This window comes from Phyllopteryx taeniolatus, chromosome 1 (genome assembly GCF_024500385.1).
Source record: "Phyllopteryx taeniolatus isolate TA_2022b chromosome 1, UOR_Ptae_1.2, whole genome shotgun sequence".
In the NCBI taxonomy this organism is placed as follows: Eukaryota; Metazoa; Chordata; class Actinopteri; order Syngnathiformes; family Syngnathidae; genus Phyllopteryx; species Phyllopteryx taeniolatus.
Genome location: NC_084502.1, coordinates 5,727,321 through 5,741,182, shown reverse-complemented (window position 1 = coordinate 5,741,182; position 13,862 = coordinate 5,727,321). Strand labels below are relative to the sequence as shown.

The following is a 13,862-nucleotide window of genomic DNA, read 5'->3' as shown; positions in this document are numbered from 1 at the left end:
CTGGGCATCGGGTTTTGTGGGTTTGTTTGAGGGTTGCCGGGAGAAGTTCAGCACCTGGCAATGGAATGAAGACTAATGTTGTGATGGAACGCGCTGCCAGCCAGTAAAAGTGGGCACTGCTCCGCTAGAAAACGTCCTTTTTTCATCAATTCAAAATGTTGCCATGAGACTTTTTTCATGACTCTGCCTCTGAACCATTGGCCATAGAGGCCCAAATGCATTTTGCATTTGATACTCATATATCATAATCCTCAATTTAGCAAAAACAAAAAAACCATAAAAAATACTAGGCTTATTTTCTGAGGTTTTGGAGCAGATCTTGGCCCGCGCACATTTCTGTGTCGTCAGCACCAGAAGCCCAGCATGCTGCAAACGTAGTTAAGCGACAAACAAGCCTGTGGCATCATTGTCGCCTATATTCAAAGTCTGGATGTTTGGGGTGAGGTTAGATACATTTACGTAGGCTTGTTTTGTTCTAAGATGACTCAAATACACACAAACACAGACAGTAAGAGATACTAACTTGGACTTTTCTATTATTTAGTTGACCTACTGTAAGTGGCTGGAGCCCTATCCATTTTGTGGACGACAGTATTTGGAAAAGATAAAGGTGCAATGTGCATGAAATGAATATTTACGGGATGAAGGGATGAAGTCTTTTGAACTTGAACCGCTGAAGTAACCGAAAGGAACGCGCAGCTAATTGCTTCGGACAGGTCGACGACATCTCCGAGCCGCTTTCTCACCTGACCCGTATTTTGACTTGTGCATAGGATGATGTCATCCCTCGTACGGTACAAATGCCAATTAGCTTTCCCCCACCGCTACGTATGATGCAGCTTATCAGGTAACAAGCGATCAACACCGGCCAGCATGCGTCGTTGCCTCCTATCTGCAAATCTTTCCCTGAGCCTTGCTGTTACAACGTCCTGTTTGTGTTGATCTTTATCCAGAGTGGCCTTCTCTAAATACTCTGGTGATGAGAAATAGAAAGACTTGACTTGTCCAGCCTGACTGCTCTTTCAAGTTCTTCTTGCCTCATTTTTTTCTACCATCTTCCTCGATGGCGTGTGATCACACTCCACATGATTGGATGCTATCTGTCACCGACGATCTAAAGTTGGAAGGCTCGGGAGATTATTATCGCCGGCTGAGAATATGAAATGTTTCAAAATCCGTTGAAACTCAGGGCTCTACAGTCGCAGACTGCGCAACGTGTGCCGAAGCGCAAATGGCGCGCATCTCGATCCCTCGCTGAGCGTTTGTCTATTTGGCAGAGCGACATACGACAAACGATCATTTGAGGGGTTGTAGATCAATGGGGTCCGCGGACGTAATTAAGTCACCGATGATTTTTCGTTCAACGCTCCAGTCACGCACGGGTCACCGCGTCCTCTTCACCATGCGGACAGCGAACCCTCTGAATGATTGCAGAAAGCGGTTCATGGAACGCATCATCATGATGATTAGCCCATTTGTATTGCTTTAAATCACCCCACTGGCAAGCACGAACGATCGCGCGCGGGTGCGACAGATTGCCATTTAAGTCACCATTTTTGACCCACTCGTGATTCCTACGTCCCAGTCCTGAGATAATAAGTCATCACAGTGGCTTTCCAAGTTTCCAACGCCAACGATAGCCCGACCATTGATCTTCGTTCTATAGCGCTCGTCAGAAAGCCCACGCGAGCGCGGGCAAAACATGCAAACTCCGCACAGGAAGGCCGAGGCCCAGATCGGAAACCCCGACCTCAGTTCAAGTACGGCGTCATGGACACGCTGTATCCCTGCGTAATCTTGTAAGAAGGTTGAGGAAGAAACAAAACAAACGCCTGAAAAATCAATGATGCACATAAGACGACTGATTATCTTAAGCACGTACTGACTGCGTTTTGTGACTATGCAAGGTGTGTAGCATCCTACGCCATCCCCACAAACAGCGGATCACATCAGTCCTTTAACCGTACAATTGCTTGTTTCATACATACAGTCCAGCAACTGGGTCTATAGGAGCCAAAGTCCACCCAAACATATTCGTAAAGGATATTATTATTATCATGGTCTCAGCAGCTGTGGAAACGCTGGCCCGAGAGTGCAGCGGTACATTTAGATTTGCTCTGAAGTTCGCCTTCTCTCGACTTGCACTGCAGGCTAAAAATAAGGTATACAGCCCTGGTGGAGGTTGATCTCGTACCCTGACCCGAGACTAGGTATTTCAGTCATTTGGACTCAGACATGACAACTATGAGGAAATCGTATACTGCACTAGATGAAGTCAATAATCATTTATAGGTCAACCACTTAGCTAAAAGCACAACACAAGTGCTGTCTCCACCGACTGTCGCGAGCCCCCGCAAACCAAATGTCTGTCGTAGTACCAAGACGGACCTGTGAGAGCCAGAACGGTGCAACAGGAAGGGAAAAAGAAAAAGAAAGAACTTTGAAGACACCACACGCCACAGAATAATCACTCAGGATAATTGTTTCAGCAACATCTGATAATCGGCCCGGTGCCGGCGTCATGGGGAGTATTAGTAGGCTATTGCCCCCCAAATGAGTTACTGTCAATCTACAATCTATGTTTGAATCTACTTCAGTCGCTAACGGTGAGATGAAAATTAAAAAAAAAAAAAGAATTCAAACAAAATGGAATTTTAAAAAACAGAACCTTACAGCTTCTGTCAAAGTACAGTACACACACATCTGACGCCCATGACAAGTGAACGAACTTTCAAACTTGCCGCTGCCTTAGCAATGTGCCAAAATAAAATATTACACAGTGCATTCTAAATAACATTTAATGATGAGCTGTGTGTGTGTGTGGGGGGGGGGGGGGGGTTATGCATGCGTGCGAGAACGAGAACAACGCTGACTGATGGGGGTCTTTGCTGACTTTGATCCCAAGGCAAGGCAATTGCCCAACTCAGTGGCGATTGTCCGCGTACGTCTACATCGCGTGAGCCACTGCCGTCATTAAAAAGGTAAACCTTTTAACACCCCAACGATGGTCTCGCCGATGCGAGAAGAAGTCGGCAACTGGACAAAAGCTGAATCTATGCTGTACATGCACGCAGGCGGGACCGACTCGCTCCCGAGCAAAGTGGAAACTATTTTCAAATTCAAATTTAGAGTTGCGTTGCCTGCGCGGAGCAGCCCAATACTAGGTCAATGGGTTTATTCAAAGTAGCACTTAAATATCCCCCAAATAGTCCAGTTTCCGACCAAATACAGGGCCTCGCTTTGTGCACAAAATCCGACTAGATTCTTATCAGAACAGGCTCAAAAAGTAAATGCGCTGTTGTGTCAGGAGGTTGGTCTTTGTCTTGAAAGCGAGCATGCAAACTCTCCTCAGCTTTCTGCGGCAGGTCGTCCAGGACAGGACGTGGTCCCCTGACCCCCTGACACCACGGGGATTATTGGGGCCCCAACATAGAAGGGCAGCAAAGGCAAAATTGCTCCTTTTTGTGTTACAGTTAAAGTTACAAAAGAGAGCGAAAAGGAGGGGGTCTTTCTTGGGAAACCTTGAGGGCGTCAGAACCTGTAATCCTCCAACTGAAAGGATGGACTCGACAGGTGGGGGCGGTCTGGAGTGTTGAGGAGAAGGGCTTGACGACGGTGCCAGAAGGCTCAGAGGTGGGACTGACACCTCCGCAGGCATGCATCGCACACAGGGCGGGATAAGACCACCGCCGAACATACCGACCCATGAGTAGAGCCAAACAAGGTTGAGTACGCATATAATGTAAATATATATATGTCTGTCATTCATATGCACAAATATTTTCAATACATGTGTTTTCTATAGCGATTATCCTCATTTAGGTCTCGGGTAAACTGGAGCTGTAGACCACCTGTCATGTTCCAATACTTTTCCTCAATTGAAAAATGGATGGATTCAAACAAAAGGTGCTGTCTTCTAAGTTGTGTATGAGATCCACAAGTACTGTAATTTCTCGTGTATAGTCCATAGTGTGCATTATACCTAAGTATAGGGGAAAACGAAAAAACTTTTATGTCGCCATCTAGAGGTTATGAAAAAGCTGTACACTTTCATCCCAATATGCAACCGCCACCGTGAGGTTACGAAAAAGGTGTAGCCTCCACTTTCATTCCAATATGACAGAGGTACATATGACTGCATATGTACATAGGCAGAAGGGTTTTTTAGAATTCTGAGGTCAACTTTGGGGGTGCACATTATACACGAGAAATGACGCTAAATGACCTGGAAATAAAAGCTAAAATGGCAATCTCTGGTCTCGTATTCATCTACTGATTTCAAACAAATGTTTTCAGTCTACACCCAAAAATAAAGGCATGTGCTTGACTGTTCCAATACTTTTGGAGGAGAGCGGAGGCCAATGAAGTCTCTGGTCTTTTTAAAAAAAAACAACAACAGCTGTTACAGCGTATAGATACTGGTTTAACGAGAAGTAATCAAAAAACACTGAAGGTGATTCTAATCGAAACAAAACAATCCCCAAATATTCCGAAAACTTGCGTGTGCTGCAAAGCAGGTTCTGAAGGTCACAGAGTGGATTAGACCACCTTGCGTGGCCACGGCTTTGCCTCTTTCATGCACACGCCCGCACGCACGCACATACAAAGCGCTATTTCGCAGTGGACTGCACATTTCTGCACTAGTTCCCACCACTATTAAATCTAGTTGGCTGAACACTGGCTTAGAAAGGTGTCTCTGTATGCACTGCAAAACTGGAACCTCACTTTGCCATTTCCAAACAAACTTGACTTTTATTCGGACTCGAATTCGAAGATGCCAGCACAAAGCAGCCGTGTAATTCTCTTCTTTGCTTGAATCATTATTTGCATTACGAAAGCTAACCAATGATATCGTTTTCTTTTGTTTGCTTTCAGTGTTTGGTATTTTGGTCATTTAAACAAACGTATGCCAATTATTTATTAAAAGATAGCGGGTTTGACTTTTTTGGGGTGGCCGCCGTGGTCCTTCTTGCAAGTGTTCATCAAACACACAATTTGACATCCAAAACGTTTCAGCAGATCGCAGGAGTGGGCGGAAAGATTTCATATTTTACCATACATAAGCATTTGATCGTTACACACACGCAAGCACGTGAGATTCTCTGGCATATAGAGCGAGCAAAGTCTGCGGCATACTACCCAAAAGTATCCCTTCCATTAAATGACTAAAAAGCCTGCAGTGAAGAGGAGAATGGAAAAATGGAGCGGAAAAGGAGACAGTGTGCACATGAGCAAGAAAAGCAAAACACGTTACACGCATACACATTTTTTGACTTCTTACCCGATGAGCCACACATGACGAGGAAAATATTGCTAGCGTGTGCTTCCTGCTCATTTAGTGTTTGGAATACTCAAGATGAGCAACACAGCACACCGCAAACCTACAGTATCAATGTCTCTCCGCCCCGAAAACCAGATGTCTGTCCAAGTACCGAGAGTGACATCCAGACTGTCTGAAAAGTAGGAGAAGAAGAAGAAGAAGAAGAAGAAGAAGAAGTTCCGCAAACCCTGAACCGGGAACTACCTGTACGTTGCAGTTTGCAAAGCCTTCTACTTTTTTTTCCTTTTCTTTTACTACGGCAAATGACTTCTTAGACCACTCTCGCATGAGCAATCAGGATTATCTTCAATTTGCAATGCTAATCTGTTTTTACAGTTTACATATATGCATGAATATGAAAGAATATTCCTCTGAAATGTACTCAAAAGCTTTGGAGAGAAAAGTAACAGCTCAGGTAGCTAACACTTTGCTTACAGGAGACACAAAGCCGTCGCGTACACAAAGAAAGCGGATGATTCGGGGTTGCCGAGGAAACGTGGCAACGCGCCTCGTTATCACAGGAGCAACATCTGTGATTGCCGTACAGTAGCTTCCCAAACACACACAAATCGAAGCTGCAACCTGAACAAAAACAGAGTTTGATCAGATGTTACTGAGGCTCCTGAAAGACAACATTCTGCTATGCATCTATTTAAGGTCATCTTGACCTCACATGGTCTCCTCCAGGCTCCACCAACGAAAAAAACATGGTCTCTCTCAGTGACTCTGCAAAAATCTTGATATATTCTTCTTTTGGATCATTCAAATATATATCCACTGAAATACGTTTCAGTAGTAAGGCAGAGGAGTGCTCCAGGACTTTGTGTCATTTACTGTTAAGCCACTGTGCTGAATACTGTACAATGGCTATTTATTTGAAGAAATGAACTTCACGGATGATCCAAAACACTTTTGATACATTTTCATTGGCCAGTAGAACGTCACAATCTGCATCGAATGTTGGCTGTTGAGTTTTGAAAGAATTTACAATTCCATGTTCTGCCGCAGCCCGTCGAGGCAGCAAACTTGCTGGCGATGCCGACTTTAACTCGAGGCGAATCCTATTTCAAATGACCGAAAAAATGTCATCCAAAAAATGCTACATTCATGTCTCATGCTTATTCAAAGACAAAAGAGCATTTGATAAATCATAACATGATTTGAAGCGAAAGAGGTCAAGCCAATGGATGGACACGCTGAACTCAAATAAATCTTATTAAAGACTTATTTTAGTCTTGAAATGAACATTGTATCCCAATACTGCGAACAATGCAACCATTTGTAGCTGTTGCGTCGCAATTTCAAGAATAACCTGGTAGTTTGTTTGATTTATGATGGCGAATTGGGTCAAAGCAGCAGTTTAGCCCACATCGTGTACATAATAAAATCATTTTCTCCACCACAGCCTCTGTTCCCTGGCTTCCTCCGTCCATCCGCCTTGAGGTTGCAAAGTAGTCGGGCCAAGTGGAACAGGATTAGAACGCTCTGAGTATTAGAACGTCCTGGCCAAACAAACTGTCGTTTCCCTCTGTTCAGACCTCCTCCCCCTCCTCCCGGAGTCCACGTGGCAAGGAGGAGGGGGAAAAAACGAAGCAGCATGAGGAGAGACAAAGATTTACCGAAGGGGCGGAAGGTCGACGGCTCCTAACACAAATGACTTGAGCGTTCAATAGCAGCGAAGGTATGTGCCGAAGTCGTAATAATGAAAAAGAATCTTGCTAATTTCGCCACAAAATCCATTGTCAGTGGCCGCATGCTAACAAAACACTCCAAGAACGAGGCCAACCGAGGTGTCACAAGTGAGTGCTGTGCCGTTCTTTGAAGACTAAATTGTCCATGTTTACAAAAAATGCAAATGTTAGGCTTGATGAAGACTAACTTGCATTTAATGTTTCGAAGAACACCAATGCATTGACGAAACTCCGACCTTTTCGCCACGTTCGCCACTTTCGGGTGGCAGGAGCCTTCGGGGTTGTCCAACGGCACAACTACTAAACAACAGAGCAATGGAAAAAAAATGCCAAATGGCATCTCGGCCGCCTTCTCTACCGCTGTCGTTCCAATCTGTGACGTGTCAGTTCAAAGTAAGAAGTTACTTCCAAGGGAGACAGAACTCGCCATAATTTACATTTAGATAAGCTTGATAAGTCCTGCAGATTCAAGTAGAAACGTGATGGAGATTCCGACACAGTGAACAAGATCGTTGAGGTAGTGGCCAATGAACGGACTTATCGGTTGCTTCCGTTAACGGCAACGATGGGCTCTTTTAATTCTGGAATCGATAGCGTGCTGTTAAGATGTCGCTTGCTATCAGGCTAGCCAGAATGTGTTGCTAAAATAACGGCAAAGGCAACCAAAGCAAACATTTCAAACATACCTGTGAGAAAACGTCTTTCTCAAAGCCGAACGTGTGGATTTTTGAAGGAAAAACCCGGTGTCTATCTGGTGGCACAACCGGTTTTTGACATTGTTGGAGTTCAGGTCAGCGGTAGTCAATCACTGTTCTGCTGTCACCGGGATGTGTTCCAGCGACTATTGTTTACCAACGTTAGGAAATGGGCCACAAAATCCTTTCAAATAAGGTGACGTCAACATGGTCAACATGGTGACGCATACTGTATGCATGTTCCCTGACAATGCAACGCTATCAGTGTTTCTTCCCCAACATCAAACAGCACACTGGACCAGAACGGAATATTTTGGAATCCAGATGGCAAATAACGAAGTCAAGACACTGAGGATGATGAGGGTGGCGTTTCCACACCGGGGCACATAGATCACTCCAAACAGAAAGCAGAACTTGACAGGAAGGATTAGATGAGCGTTCACAAAGGGTTCTCATATGCTTGTAAAGAAGATTCATGGCGCATATATTGCGACTCCATCTTCAAACCATGGAACTTGAGAGCCACTGTTATTTAGTATGTGTCATAGTGTCTGTATCGTCGTTCAAAATGCAAACAGAAGCTTCCCTTAAGCCAGCATGTGCTGTTTAAGTGTTACCAGGAGGAATAGCGCACCATCTTTGATTTGGCTGTCACTTTGTTGCCACTGTCGTGCTGCAGTGTAACGCAGCAATGTTGAAAAAAACTGCTGAAGGAATTTTGAAAAGGCCCAGTGTGCTAGCCAGATTTGAATGAATTCACGATCGTCACCGATTCTCTTCGTAACTTTTATGGACAGAATTTCTAGGCGCAGCCGAGGCGTAGAGGGGGGTCCGGTCCGGTGGCCTCAGCATTGCATCTCTGCTTTTTGCAGATGAGGCGGTTCCGTTGGCTTCATCGAGCCGTGACCTCCGACTCTCATTGGAGCGGTTCGCAGCCGAGTGCGAAGCGGCCGGGATGAGAATCAGCACCTCCGAATCTGAGACCGTGGTCCTCCATAATAATGCGGCAGCAAGTGGAAGCGGGATCAACCACCGCGTGGCAGATGGGAAAGCGTCGGAAGTTGGGCGACATAACCACAGCGTGGCAGAGAGCCAGCCGACGAGAAGGAGCTACACAGCTAGTGGGCACAAAATGGGAGTAGTGGTGCCAGCCGGGAACAGTTTACCGGCTCGAGACAGGTAAGGCTACCCGGGTTCCAACTTTGGCCACAGTACGCCGATCAACATCGCGTGACTGCCGACTGCTCACCTAACGCCGTCAGTTCTTATGTACTGCAGCGGGGGAGGGCCGACTCACGCCCCCCCAAAAGAAAAATGTTGAAGAACAGTTTAACGCTAGAGCTCAACAATTCAGGAGTTCTCAGTCTTTGCAGCAAATATCTTCCAACATGTATAATGTATTCAGAAACAAATTATGACTTGGATATTGTATTTTGTACTTGTTTGTATTTTTGCACTTTCCATGACAAGCTGCGTTTTATTTCATAGTTTTATAGCAGCTTTTGAAGTTTGACCTTGACCGTATTATCCAAACAGTAAAAATAATGGAGTCAAGATCCTCGTTACCATCCAGCAAGAGTGTGCAGACGGTTCTTTTCAAAGAGAATTTCATTTTCTCGCCAAGTGTTCCAGATTATGAGTAATTCGTCAGGCATCCCGTTCTCAGACACCTGGTTTAAAGTACGCAGCGCGGCATCGGCGCGGCACAGCTGCTGTACGTCCGATCGATGAAGCTTTGTTGTCTTTCCCATTGTGTAAATGGAACAACCGGGCTGTTAACACAAAGATACCACACGCGGCTTTCTCGACATGGTCGCACTAAAGCGCAACACAAACGCTCACCCGCATGGACGGCCGTGTTGCCTGAATTACATTTGTAGGACAAAAAAAAAAAAAAAAAAAGAGTATGAAGAAAAATTCCAAAGGTTATTAAATGTAAAAAAAAAAAAAAAAAAAAAAAACACAGCTCAGAATAACTTCCATTTTAGTTTTGGGGTTTTTTATTCAATTGTCTCCACTTTACAAAAATATTCAGTTGTAATTTTCTGGGAATAAACTCATCTTTTATAAACAATGTTTTGGCATTTGGAATATAGTCCTAACATTACGGGAATAAAATGATCGTTTTGTACGAAAGAACGCGGCACTATTCATTTTCTTTTTTGTTTTTTGCACTCGTCTCGAAGCATTAGGACTGATTCCTACTTTACTTCTGTAACATTAAAACAACATTTCTTTGAATAACACAACTTGATTTCTCATAACTTTGAGTCGTTTTTGTTTTGATTTAAGATTGTATAATTGTACATTTCAGCTTGCCCCCTGTTTTGTAGGCTAACTAAGTGTGTCGTGCCCTGCTATTATTTTTCATATAAATGCATAAGTGAATTGACACAATGCGGTTGAAATGTGTATGTGCTTCATTTCATACATCTGCTGATCATTAGCGGGATTCTCCCTGCGACGTCGGCTTTGCACTGTGTAGATATTTGTTCTTTTTTTCTTCAGTTAATCTCTTTTCCCCTTTTGGCATCTTCGCATTCTTCCCAGTTGTTTCAGCAGCTTTTTATTATCATGCAAGGGAAGTGTGTGTGTGCGCGTGCGTGTGCGTGTGTGTGCAAAATGGATGTACGTGTGCAAGTGTACTATTATAGTGTAGTATTGGAGGCAAACGGACAAGCCCTGCGTGGCCCTTTTGGAAAGAATATTGAAGGAATGTTGGTTGGCCACAGCATGTGAAAGCAATGTCATTTATGGAATATGCTTCAAATCAAGGGAATAAGCACAGCGCAGAGTCCCGTGTAAGCGTGAAGCCGGAGCAAACCCAACATACGTACGACGAACCGGATCAGTCAGCAGAACCATGTCGCCGCAAACTGCTTGCCTTGCCATGTGTGTGAGAAAAGTTCACCAAATTGGTGGTTCCTCGTGCCATCGTAAATATGCGGTCGCACGACACTTCTTTGAGGGGAAAAACAAACCAGGGGGGGAAAGCTGTGAATTACGTAGTTGTGTACTCGCCAAAGAGGCGACACACAAACACGCTCGTGCAGAATCTGGCATCAGTCCGCAGAGCGCAGGGGCATGAGGCCATTTGGAGGAGCGATAAAACGAATGCTCCGGAGATCACTCGAATGATATACTGAATTGAAAAATCAATCGATCGCCTTTTACACACACAGGTACAAGAGGAAATACAAACTACCGACAGTACTGTAGGAAGTCAAAAGGAGTGAAAACAGCACAAGCAACAATAACGCTAGCGGCACAACAAAATGTGTTTTCGGCACGACGCATCTGAATACCGATCCGATCATTCTGGAAGACGATTTTGGTGAGTTAAGGGTTAGAAATCCGCGAAGAAGCTGCGTCACTCTTTAAGCTGCAGAAGGGAATGCAATGTTGCCCGCAATGTTGCCCGAACTTGAAGGTCGTTTGGTCCCATCCAATAATCGGACGTATTTTTGGGTGGGTCTCACGTGTAATTGGCCAAGTTGAAACTCTTATAAACAGTGGATGAAAAGAGGCCATCAATTGAAGTCCCCTTTCCCCTTTGGTCCCGTATAGGAGACTCCTTCTAGTCATCGTACTGCTGACGAAGCATTTGTCATGAAACTCTGCGACGAAGATTTGAGTTGGACTGAAAAAGGCGTACACATCTTCCAAAGGGCCGCTTCTTGTGTCGGTAAGATTATCCCAGCCTCGGTCGCTCCCGTCGCTGCGTCATTCGTGTTGAGCGAGGTGTCGCTTTCCAGCCGCGACCTTTATGAGGTGCCTGTGTTCAAGAACGTTAAGTACCTTGACGCTAGAAACGCACCACACGCGTGAAGCCTACTTCCAAATGCAGACATCTTTCATCTTGAAAGCTCTGAACTCGAAACATTGACCATCCATCTACGCTCTCGCTCTCGCTCTCATGAATCTATCATTTGCTCACGTGCGGCCACTCATTCAATCTTGGTGGAATAATAGTAACACAATTTATTGCAACACGAAATTCTTGATTTTCTATTGCTCATCGGTTTAGCACAATGGCCCGAAGGTCATATAGCCCGACCAACCTTTCGATACTATCATTATTTCCTCGAAATCCCGCCATTGCTTGTCTATGCGGTTTGCTTACTCGTGTCTGTTTTGCAAAGGCAATGTCTGCCTCGAAGCCATCACATACCACAGTCCAACTTCAACCATCCCTTTAGAACATTGGCTTGGGGAACAATGAGTGAAAACGGGCAACACATTAGAAAACCGGATGGAAACTTTTCGTTTGCGTGCCAAAACAAAACCCCAAAACAACTGTTAACACTGTACTGTGAGAAGCAGTAAGTTCCGGTATTTACTATTTTGCAATGTTATCCCTGAACAAAGTTTGAAAAAGGAAGCAGAAATGCCAAACAACGCAGTTGACGTAGTTGCAAATGCCACATTCCGTTTCGATTGAAGAGGGCCGATCAAAAACCCTGGCCGTGATGGTGAGCGGCCGTTAAAAAGCCCATTACTCATCTAGTTCACGTAATTCTATGAACGCTGTAATGTGCACATGGCGAGATGAGAGCCGTGACCATTCATCCTGTCTAATTAATTACCACACTTCATGAGTCCGGCCTGCGCACGGCCACTAATTGGACATGATACACTGCGAGTGTTTCATGCTAATTGGCTGTCTGACGGTGGGACGGTTAACGAACTCATCAACTGCATTCACCCAGAGTACATTAACCCTTTGGCTTGTGTAAAAGCAAAACTCATCGCCTTGATCAAACCCGCCTGTTAGGCACGGTACAGTCCGATTCGTTTGACGTTTCAGCTTTACTTTTAATATGACTCGGGGAAGGAATGCACCGGTTATATTAAATGTAAAACCATTTTTACAAAATTACAAAATGAAATATGGAGATGAAGGCCTTCCGGCAAATACTTCCATCTGTTCTCGCGTTTACTGTAAACACGATCGCAATTTCTCAGCGAAGGCAAATGGCACAGGTCGCGGTCGCGGCAACGGAGTGGAATGCTAAAAATAAATGCGAGCAGAAGGTCAATGATCGCTAGCGTGACCACGAGTGTCGCATTGTGGAAAAGGCTGGCCGAAGCCTGCCCGATCTGAACCCCGGTGGACACGCCCACGTTAGGAATTGGTCTGATATTTGCCGTCAGTGAGTGCTCATCCCGCATGCGCTGTGGTTGCACACCCCAGCGGCATCATAAACCACAGTGCGAGGCCACAACTTGGATCGTTGGCATTGTCAGATGATTTGTTTGATTATTTTGTGTGAGAGTCCAGAAGTTGCTTTATTGACTTGAGGTATCGCTAACAATGACAATTTTAACACTGAACTATCATAAAACGAAAAAAATAAGTTAAGCATTGTTGAATGAAAGTTGAAATACTGTGAGCCGTAGACGTGGTCTTTAAGGAAGTGGAAAGGAAGTCGTTTAACATTCCTGTCCGTCACAGCAAAAAGAAATGGACCTCTTTATGACAAAACTTGAAAACCAATGCTTTATGCTCATCACTAATTCTGACGACGAATCCGTGAGACGGTGACTAACACGCAGACGGAGGATTACTGAGGTGAGGAGTCTCTTCGCAATAAAGAATAATATTTGGTTTGGAAGCGAACCCACACAGCCTGTACCCAAGACGGGCCAATGTGCCGCTAAACCATCACAGTGGCCGGTGTGCATTCCATTCTTCTCATCTTTTCGGATGGGGTCTCAGCCATTGTACTGAGGAGCCAGGACAGGTGCGCGCGCGTGTGCGTGTACCGCTTTCACTGCTACGGCCCAGGAAGTGTCGTTCTTTCCCAGTTGTCGGACTTTTGGGCCACTGGACAAACTTTCGCAATATTGTCAGAAACACAATACACTACATGAAAATACAACGCAGCAATGGCTTGTTTTTTTTTCTACCGACCGTGTAATGAGTCGTTTAAGCAGTAAAAACGACACCTGCAAATGGTTCCGCCCCACTGTAATGTACTGTATCATCTTCTGAGTATTGAACTATAATCCAACCATGCAAGCTGGGATATGAGAGCACTTGGGAAGATGACAGATGGCATTTGTGACAAATCCCCTTATCCTCAGCTCACTTCATTTCCAAAAGAGTCCAGACTCTTAGCCAAGGCTAAAATATTTGTCCACAGGACAATTAAA

At 44.8% G+C, this 13,862-nt stretch overlaps 1 protein-coding gene and 1 long non-coding RNA gene across 5 annotated transcripts in view; one reads left to right on the top strand and one right to left on the bottom strand.

The window, feature by feature from the left end:
- sema3b (sema domain, immunoglobulin domain (Ig), short basic domain, secreted, (semaphorin) 3B) overlaps positions 1-13,862 on the bottom strand; it is a 54,249-nt gene that overhangs the window by 22,225 nt on the left and 18,162 nt on the right. The gene's annotated exons all lie outside the window — the stretch shown is intronic.
- Positions 6,853-12,082, top strand: LOC133475118 (uncharacterized). Its single transcript, XR_009787787.1, has 3 exons — positions 6,853-7,001; positions 8,579-8,885; positions 11,274-12,082. It is a non-coding gene; the product is annotated as an uncharacterized LOC133475118 (long non-coding RNA).